General features: G+C 49.9%; 1 protein-coding gene across 1 annotated transcript in view; it reads right to left on the minus strand.

Moving 5' to 3' along the window:
* The window catches only part of LOC117873493 (transmembrane protein 68-like), a 33632-nt gene extending 29498 nt beyond the window's left edge, over positions 1–4134 (minus strand). The window contains exon 1 of the mRNA XM_034762936.1: positions 3942–4134. The gene's annotated coding sequence lies outside the window, so the exon portion shown is untranslated. The remainder of the gene's footprint in view (positions 1–3941) is intronic.
* Positions 4135–10305: the final 6171 nt, after the last annotated feature.

The raw sequence follows: 10305 nt of genomic DNA on the forward strand, positions 1-10305 counted from the left end.
AATAAATCTACCTGTCAATGGCAAGTAGGAAAATGTTTCTGTCATGTAAAATGTAGATACAGTGGGGGAGAGGTTGTTCCTGATTCACCAGTTCTGAAAGAACGTATGCTTTTACTAAAGTAGTTTACAGCACACACAGTTACAATGTACGTTAATTAGTAACCCTGAAGAGACATCATTACATCATATCTCGGCTGCTGCTCATACTTTTCCCCAAGCAACAGATTGAAATTATAACATACTAACTAGTTTCACCATTGCTATTCAGAATCCTAAAGGCCAAAAAAAAAAAAAAAAATACGTCACTTCCATTCAGCTTTTGCTTGGCACAGCTGTGAGCATCCGAGGCAGGTACTGGAACTATTTTCCACAGAAGACCATTTTTAAAAAAAATTAAAAAGAGACTGGAGAATAAGTGAAGTAGCAGAAACTCCCCATTTCTGTAGCTAGAACAGAGGTAGGCAACCTATGGCACGCATGCCGAAGGCGGCACACAAGCTGATTTTCAGTGGCACTTACGCTGCCCGGGTCCTGGCCACCAGTCTGGGGGGCTCTGCATTTTAATTTAATTTTGAATGAAGCTTCTTAAACATTTTAAAAATCTTATTTACTTTACATACAACAATAGTTTAGTTGTATATTATAGACTTATAGAAAAAGACCTTCTAAACACATTAAAATGTATTACTGGCACGCGAAACCTTAAATCAGGTTTAAGACTCGGCACACCACTTCTGAAAGGTTGCCGACCCGGGCTAGAAGCTAGAGCAGAGGTTTTCAAACTGTGGGGCACGCCCTCCTGGGGGGCATGGAGGAACATTCGGAAGGAGGGGAGTGGCGACACCAGGCGGCTTTTGCCAGTGCTGCGGATCATGGGCCAGCCCCCAAGGGGGGCGGGGAGGAAGCACCACCTCCACCCCAACTCATTTCAGCAGACCACCCAGCCCGTGAGTCAGTGTCAACACCCACTGCGGCCGCACCGATTTCCACTTTCGGCAGCCTCTGCACCCAGAAACCATCGCAAATGCCTTCCCCCACCCTGAAAACCTGAAGGGGAAGGTACTGGCCCTACCCTAACAGTGCAGCCTGGCTGCAAGGTAGAAGCAGTCTGCAGCTGAGGAAACCTGGGCTGTGCCATTAAATATCTGTGTATTTGAAACTTACAGTTGTAGGTAATTTAATTAAAGTTATGTTAAGGTCTCCGTTAGCTTTATGAGTAGGCTATCAAGCATACTTTTGCATGTGTCTATTTTTGTTACGGCTGGGGGGCACAACCAAAAATTGTAACTCAAACGGGGGCTCAGCTCAAAAAGTATGAGAACTGCTGAGCTAGAGGGAAGAGGTAGAATAACAGTGGCAAAGGACAGCTTTCTACCACATGACCAGTAAACTGTGTTGTTTCTTCTGCAAAGGACCTTGCCACGGTGATCCAGGCCTGTCACCTTGAAGTGAGGCTACTGCAACCCACTCTTCATGGGAGTTCCTGAGTACATGAACAATAGCTGGCATCTTATGCCACAAATTGTGAGCAAATTGTGAGCATACTACATTAACTCCATGTTTGCTTCTAGACTGAATTCAAAATTGTAATCCTAATTTAGCAAGACCCCAAACAGGTAAAATCATGGTTATTTCAGAGAACATGTCACCATCCACAACCCACTAAGAAAGCTGCATTCTACAGATATGGTGCAGCTAGACAAGCTGAGGTTTAGGCTCTCAAGCACTGAAGGCACAACGTTCTTACTGGTGGAATTCTGCTTGTAGCCATAGATCTCCTTACTGAATGGATCAGAGGCCCTGGTAGAGGAGAAAAGGAGAAGAGAGAGTTCCTTTTCCTTTCCAACAGCCAAAGCAGGATTTCAGTATCCATCACATATCTGTCAGCCTGCACCTAGTTTAAGAGATTAAGTTTATGAGCCCCAGCAGTGTCCACAGACAGTTCCCTACCACAAGATGATCAAGCTGCACACCAGATTTTCACCCCTGGACTTCACCGACGCTCCCTCCCCAACTCATCTTTCGTATCCATCTCTGGCTTGTAGTGGTCTGGAAGTCATTTCGAAGTGTATATGTGGCTACATCCATTCAAAGTCTATTTAAGAGTTGAGGTCTAACTGCCACTACAACACCTCTCTTTCAGTTGCTCATAACTTTTTTAAACCCAATTCCTTATGGGTGAATCTGAAAGACTTGTCTGTGTGTGTAACCCTTGCAAAATGTGGCTACCCCTGCCACACAATTGTATGTAATATTTCTACTGCAACCACCAATTTCCTAGGTGCTACTTACAAAACTATGGATTACTGCAAATTCTGTTCATATTAGAACCCAATGCCTCACCGTTAGGCACCAGAAGGGAAGGGAAGCCCCACTCCCTTCATCACCAGTACATGGGGGTACTGGGTCTCTGGCATTGACTTCTCCCTGAAGAAATCCAACTCCAAACCCAGCAGGTTGTTTTCTGTTATCCAGGAGAATATTCTCAGGCCCTTCTGCAACTTCATTTTTGTGAGAAAGCCTGATTAAAGAACGTCTTGTTTTTCACTCTAACCAGTCTAGGATCTGTCTTGACCATGAATGTCAGAGTTCCAAAGCCCAGAGCATTCCACTGAGAATGCTCTACATCCCATCCTAAAAACATAATCTGTGGTCGCCATAGCAACCTCAAAGATCGCAGAGTGCCAGCTACCTCTGACCAGATTGCAACAATGAGTCCAAGCTGACCTTGAGATGATACACCTTGATTATTTGTGGGCAAGTTTCCTCGACAGAGCTATTATGTCCTTGAAGTGCTTTCCACTTCTAACTAGCATCATCTGCGTATTTCCCACATTTAACCTCAAATGTTTTTCATTCAGATTCCAATTTCCTTCATATAGTGGAATAGTTTGAAGAGCTCATTGTCTGCATTGGATGAGAAAGATGCGTCTCATCTGCACAATAATGGTGTTGCACACTGTCTTCTTACAACCTTCCTAAATTACTTTAATTGATGTTGAATAAGACTGGTGACAAGATTAGGGTTAGGATTAAGATTTCCTCTTCGGAGAGGAGAAACAGCAGATGCTCCTCACAAATCTCCAGAATCGGTCTAAGAGAAGTTAGGTAAAACAGCTTAACGTGTTCATAGCAACACCTGCAAAGAGCAGCATTTTGCTGTTTATGTCATCCGCCGCATCTGTTATTTCAAGCAAAATTAGCATGGCCATGGGGAAAAAAAATCCATCAGTGCAACTAGTGCCATCCCAGCACAAGGAAAAATCTATGGCCACCAGAGTTAAGGATAAAAAGAAGGAGTTGTATTTGTTCACATATTTTTTTATTATCAAGTCATTTTTTCTTTTAAAAATCAAAAGCAGGCTTTTTATGAGAGCGCGATCCAAGACTGTTGCTGGGTGCATCACATCACACCCGTTGATTTCGGTACGGGTCACAGGCCCAGCCTCGCAGCACCAGGGAACACGACACATTTAGGGCTTCTTTACACATACAAAGAAGTAAAGGGGGGAGGGGGAGGGGGGGGAGGAAATCCCACCTCACCGCTCCCTTGCGTGCAGAGGAGGAGGGTCGAGGTCAATAGTGCCTCAGTGGAGAGCAGCCGATGATGACCCTCCACATGTCTCTCTCCCAACCCGGAGGGAAGCCGTGCGCCGGGCCCTGCCAAGGGACCTAGGTGGCTGGGCTCCCTCCAAGCCGCGGCCGCGGCAGTTCCGGGGCTGGCTGCGGCCGGCCGGCAGAGGGGGGAGAGGACGGGACACGCCAGCCTGGGGGCCGCGCCCCGCTGCTCGGGGAGGCGGGAGGGGCAGCTGCGGCACAGCCTAGCGAAGAGGGGGATGAGCCCCCACATCGCGCTGCGGCAGCGGCTCCCCCTGGAGAGACCCAACGACGGCCCCGCCGGCCGCCCCACCCGCACACGGGGAACGCGGGCGCCTCCTCACCTCGCTCCGGCAGCGGCTGCGACTCTAGCCCTGCTTCGGGTTTGCTCCTCCACCTGCCGCCCCCGCGGAGTCCGGGTCCCGCCAGGGCGGCTCCCCTCGCCCCCGGGGTCGGCTCAGGGAGACAGGTAGTATCGGCGCCACCTCCTCTCTGAGGCAAAATCCTCCGGACTCCATTGGGTGCGACACGCGCCGGACGCCGCTTCCGGCGGAAGGAACCCGGCGGTGCTGCACGCGATTGGCCGGTGCAGGGCGGAGCCGATCGCGGGAGTTCCTGGGCGCTCCCGAGCGACGTGCGCCGGGCAGGGCCGGACCGCTGCGTTCCCTGTCAGCGCGAGAGCCCGGCACCGGCAGCCTGCGTGCCCAGCTCCGCTCCGGAGACCCGACCAGCCGCCAGGCTGCGCGGCCCCCTCAGAGTCCGCGCTGCCCTCCCGCAGCACCCGGGGTGCCTCCTGCCCAGGTTTCCCATGGTGGCCCCGTTTACCTGGGAGATCTGTCAGCGAGCTCTGTACGCGCTGCCAGCTTCTCCAGGCTTATGGAAGGAATCACAGAATCTCGCAGAAAAGGAGGAAGGAGCATAAGGGCATTTCGTTTTCATAGGTAAAAGGGAAAGAACTAATGCCATGCTCCACTCTTTTGTAGACAGACATGACTTGCTTCAGCACCTTGTGTCTAGGAAGGAGGAAAACTTTTAATTTAGATCCCAACCGTGCAAACACGGGAACACATGCATAATTTTACACACCCAGTTGGATTCTGCATAGGTGTGGTGTAGACTCGGGGCCTTATTGTTCCACTGTTAATCTTTATAAGAGAGGGGAAAGGGCTTGGCTACACTTGCAAGCTAGAGCGCATTAAAGCAGCCCCAGGCACCCTAACTCATGACCCATCCACTTGCAAGGCACTTAGAGCGCTTGGACTCTGCAGCTGGAGCGCTCCTGGTAATCCACTTCCACAAGAAGCATAACACTTGCTGCGGGAAGGGGACGTGGATGCAGAGCTTTCTGGGTCCTGTCCCAATGCCCCGTGATGCATCGCTTCGCATCCCAGAAATCCCTTTGTTTCCATCCACTTTTGGCACCATCTTTCAACCATTTCTGTGCAGAAATGGAGGAACTATCTGCGGGAAATGGAGCCCGAACTGCTGAGGCGTATGCTGACGAGTCTCGCCAGCACGTCACGTTTGGCTCTCGAACTATCCCTTAAGATCCAAAGTGAGAGTGAGGAGTCCGACGATGCTATCGAGCCGCATAACGGGTACGACACGAAATTCCTTGTGGCATTCACGGACATGCTCAGCACCGTGGAACGCCGCTTTTGGGCTCGGAAAACAAGCACCAAGTGGTGGGATCACATCGTAATGCAAGTCTGGGATGACAAGCAGTGGCTGCAGAACTTTCCGATGAGAAACGCCACTTTCATGGGACTGTGTGAGGAGCTCACCCCCACCCTTCGGCGCAAGGACATGAAATTGAGAGCTGCCCTGCCAGTGGAGAAGCGGGTGGCTATTGCAATCTGGAAGCTGGCAACTCCAGACAGCTACCGGTTGATCGCAAACCAGTTTGGAGTGGGAAAGTCGACCGCTGGAATCGTGTTGATGGCAAGTTTGCAAGGCCATTAATCGCATCCTACTCAGAAGAACCGTGACTCTGGGTAACGTGCAGGACATAGTGGATGGCTTTGCACAAATGGGTTTCCCTAATTGTGGAGGGGCAATAGATGGGACGCACATTCCTATTCTGGCACCACCCCACCTAGCATCCAAGTACGTTAATCGGAAGGGATATTTCTCTATGGTTCTCCAGGCGCTTGTGAATCACCGTGGGCATTTCATTGACATTAACACTTGGCTGTTCAGGAAGCTGCAGGCCGGGACTTTTTTCCCAGAGCAGAAGATCACAGTAGGGAAAGTTGAAATGCCCATTGTGATCTTTGGAGATCCCGCTTACCCGTTAATGCTGTGGCTCATGAAACCCTACACAGGGAGTCTTGACAGCAGCAAGGAACGGTTCAACTACAGACTGAGCCAGTGCCAAATGACTGTGGAGTGTGCCTTTGGCCATTTAAAGAGCCGCTGGCGATCTCTGTATGGGAACTCTGGACTTGGCCGAACACAGCATCCCCGCAATTAGATTCATGTGCTGTACCCTCCATAATATTTGTGAAGGGAAGGGTGAAAGCTTCACTCAGGCATGGACCTCTGAGGTTCAACATCTGGAGGCTGAATTTGCACAGGGAGCAGGGCTATTACAGGGGCCCAGCCCAGGGCTGCAAGGATTAGGGATGCCTTGAGGGAGCAATTTGAGGCTGAAAACCAGCAGTGATATCTGGTGCCCTGCACAGGAGTGAAGTGCAGTAGTTCCAATCTTTAGGAATCAGTGTTTGCTAAGCAGACTTGCAGTGCCTGTTTATTTCCTGGGCTAAGGAATCTTTTACTTTATTCAATAATAAAGAATGTTTTCAAAGCCAAAAAATCAATTTATTGAAAAGAAAATTTATTTATTGAAAAGAAACGCAATTGCTTGGGATCAGAAAGGGCTAGGGGGTGGAGTGGGGTATGGTACAATCACAGATTCGCGTATGTCCTGTCTGGTGTGCTGTGCAGTGAGTGCTGCACTTCAGGATAGCTGTAAAGCATGGTGATGGGGGTTGAGTACAGAAAGTAAGGGTCGTGGTTTTCAGGGCTGGTTGGTGAAGATACTGGTGTTGGAGGCAGCTGGTGGCGTGAAGAACCCGGAAGTTGGGGAAAGTGGGTTGGAGGTAACAGTGGGGCACAAGAGAAAGAGTTTTGGGACAAGGGCTGTAGGGGGGGTGGCGTTTGCGTTTGCGGTACTGCTCCTTCTGCATGGCTACGAGCTCTTGGATAGCGTCTGCTTGGCGCTCCAGGATGCTTATGAGCCGATCCGTGCTTTGCTGCTGGTGCTCTGTGCTTTGCCGCCGGTGCGCTGCGTTTTCCTGGTGGATCCTGCTTTCTCTCTCCCTCCAGTTCTGTGCTTTTTCATTCTCTTTAATAGATTGCCGCATCACTTCTTGCAGCATGTCTTCTTTGGTTTTTCGTGGTCTCTTCCTGAGTCTTTGCAGTCTCTGAGCCGACGATAAAAAGGAGGGCTGAAGTCTCAAGGTTGTTGCAGCTGTATAGGCAAAATGGAACATTTAACAGAGGCAGCATTGTTTATACCAGACAGAGTAATGATTTCCCCCGCACTTAAGGAGGGCACACACAGGGTCTACACAATAGCATAATTTTCCTGTCCCAAACAGATCACACACACCCCATGGGAGCCTCAAAATGGTGAGTAAGGGGGACTGATTGTTTCAGGGCTGTACTGTCCTCTGGGTTTCTGTGTCTTGGGGAGAGCCAACAGCTGCAGGGGGCACCTACACTGAACCCTGTCCCAACATTTTCCACAGGAGTTCGTCCTGGACGATATCTCGCTGCTGAGGGTGACCTGGGAAGCAAGGGAGGGTCTTCTACTGCAATGCGGCTTCCGCCGTGGCCCATATGCAGCTTGCCTGTGTGCAGCAAAGGTCCCCCCACCCCTCGCGGTACAGTGGCGCGGACACGTTAGCCTGGCTGGGACAAGAACCAAGGTGACTCTCCCGATAAACCTGTGCAAGCGCATTGCACACGTTCTGGATGAGACATTCAAAGAGATTACCGAGGTCGATTACCACGATGTGATAAATCATATCAATGCACTATTCCACATCTAAGCATGCATGCCTAACCCTCCTCTCCCAAAGAGCCCGCACCGAAAAAATTCCTTCCCGAAAAAAAACCCGCTTATCGGGAACCTGCTCTTCTGTTTGTCCTCCACCAACTACCGGCCGCTGCAACTGGCTACCTTCCTCCTGGCTCGAGAAGAGCTCCTGGCTGCATGCCTCCAGGGATTCCGGGGTGTCTCCATCTGCCCCACCACCCTCACTCCCGTTTTCCTCCTCCTCCTCCTCCTCCCACCCCGGCTTTGAAGTGTCCATGGTGGTGCTCGGAGTGGAGGTGGGGTTAACCCCAAGTATTGCATTCAGCTCTTTGTAGAATCGGCAGGTCGCGGGGGGAGCACCCGAGCTGCCGTTTGCATCGCGGGCTTTGCGGTAGGCACTCCGCAGCTCCTTCACTTTAATCCTGCACTGCAGGGCGTCCCGGTCATGGCTCCTTTCTATCATGTCCTTTGATACCTTCCCGAAGGTATCGTAATTCCTACGGCTGGAGCGCAGCTGGGACTGGACAGCTTCCTCCCCACAAACACTGATGAGGTCCAGCAACTCGCCATTGCTCCATGCTGGGGCTCGCTTGGCGCATGCAGGCATGGTCACCTGGAAAGATTCGCTGATAGCACTCCACGCCACGCATGGCTGAGCAAACAGGAAGGGGATTTTTAAAATTCCCGGGGAATGTCAAGGGCGGGTCACATGGTTGGTTTCCTGAGGCCAGGGCAGTAGAGTTTGAACAGATGACCAGAGTGGCTAGAACAGGCATTGTGGGATACTGCCGAATTCTTTTGGAGGCCAGTTACAGCGCATTGGGTGGCCACACTGGCGCCGCTGCGCTGCAGCGGTGGCGCAATACACGGTATTCCTCTTGGGAAGGTGGAGTACGTGCAGCACTGTAGCCACGGAGATACAGCGCTGTAAGTGCCTTGCCAGTGTGGACGGGGAGTGAGTTACAGCACTGGGGGAGGCTTTATTGTGCTGTAACTCACAAGTGTAGCCAAGGCCTAAGAGAGGGAAAAGGGCTTGGCTACACTTGCAAGTTAGAGCGCATTAAAGCAGCCCCAGGCACCCTAACTCACGACCCATCCACACTTGCAAGCGCCTGGACTCTGCAGCTGGAGCGCTCCTGGTAATCCACCTCCACAAGAAGCATAACACTTGCTGCGCCTCGGCTGAAACGCCCCAGCATCAGTGTGAACAAGGTGTTGAATTACTGCGCTGCAATTGGCCTCTGGAAACGTCCCATAATCCCTTTAAGTCAAGTGGCCACTCTTGTCATTGTTTTGGAATCGGTTGCAGGAATGCGGATATGCCCATTCAAAGCTCTGTTTCTGACAGCCTGTTTATCTGCTCCGGGACAAAGCAACCATTAGTGTGGAATGCTGCTGCTGTGAGTGTGTGAGAGAGAGAGGCCGGGGGATGGGGTCTGCTGCTCTCTGAACTTACAAGACAGCATGCTGACATGCTCTCAATCCCCCAAAAACCCACTCTTTCTCCCTCCACGTACACACAAAACACTCCCTGTCACACTCCACCACCACCACCCCCATTTAAAAAGCATGTTGCAGCCACTTGCATGCTGGGATAGCTATCACAATGCACTGCTCTCTGTGACGTTGCAAGAGCTGCTAATGTGGCCATGTCACTGTGTTCGAATCTGACAGTGTGGACACACTGCAGCGCTTTCCCTACTGCACTCTCCAAGGGCTGGTTTAAATCAAAGCACTCTACATCCGCAAGTGTAGCCATGCCCAAAGAAATCTAAAACAAGTGTGTATTTAGCTGTTAAGTGTGAGGCAATACGAACTGCTTCTATTGTTTTGTTCAGGCAAATAGAACACAGTCATAAATTTAAAACACAAGTGAATTTATGATATGGCAGCATTAAGATGCATATAAGTTTTTAAGAACATCAGAAGCAGAAAGCCGTCTAAACAACCAGTGGGGCAACTGGACAATCGAGATGCTAACAGAGTACTCAAGGGAGATAAGGCCATTGCGGAGAAACTAAATAAATTCTTTGCATCAGTCTTCACAGCTGAAAATGTGAGGAAGATTCCCAAAGTTGAGCCATTCTTTTTACGTAACAAATCTCAGGAACTGTCCAAAATTAAGGTGTCATAAGAGGAGGTTTTTGAACAAACTGATAACATTAAACAGTAATAAGTTACCAGGACCAGATGTTATTCACCCAAGAGTTCTGAAGGAATTCAAATGGGAAATTGCAGAACAACTAACTTATCATTTAAATCAGTGTCTGTACCAGATGACTGGAGGATAGCTAATGTGACGCCAATTTTTAAAAAGGGCTCCAGGTGTGATCCCGGCAATTACAGGCTGCTAAACCTGACTTCAGTACCAGGCAAACTGGTTGAAACTATAGTAAAGAACAGAATTTTCTTTACTAGTTCATCTATGTAACATAGATGTAACATAGATGAACCATTTGTTGGGGAAGAGTCAACATGGTTTTTGTAAAAGGAAATCATTCCTCACCAATCTACTAGAATTCTTTGAGGGGGCCAATAAGCATGTGGACAAGGGTGAGCCAGTAGATCTAGTGTACTTAGGTGCAAATGAAAAAAGGCAGTCATGGCCAAGAGCTCCTTTCTATTTTCCTCAATAGGATTTAACTTCCACTTTTTAAAGGATGCCT

This window comes from Trachemys scripta, chromosome 2, assembly GCF_013100865.1.
Source record: "Trachemys scripta elegans isolate TJP31775 chromosome 2, CAS_Tse_1.0, whole genome shotgun sequence".
Classification (NCBI taxonomy): Eukaryota; Metazoa; Chordata; order Testudines; family Emydidae; genus Trachemys; species Trachemys scripta.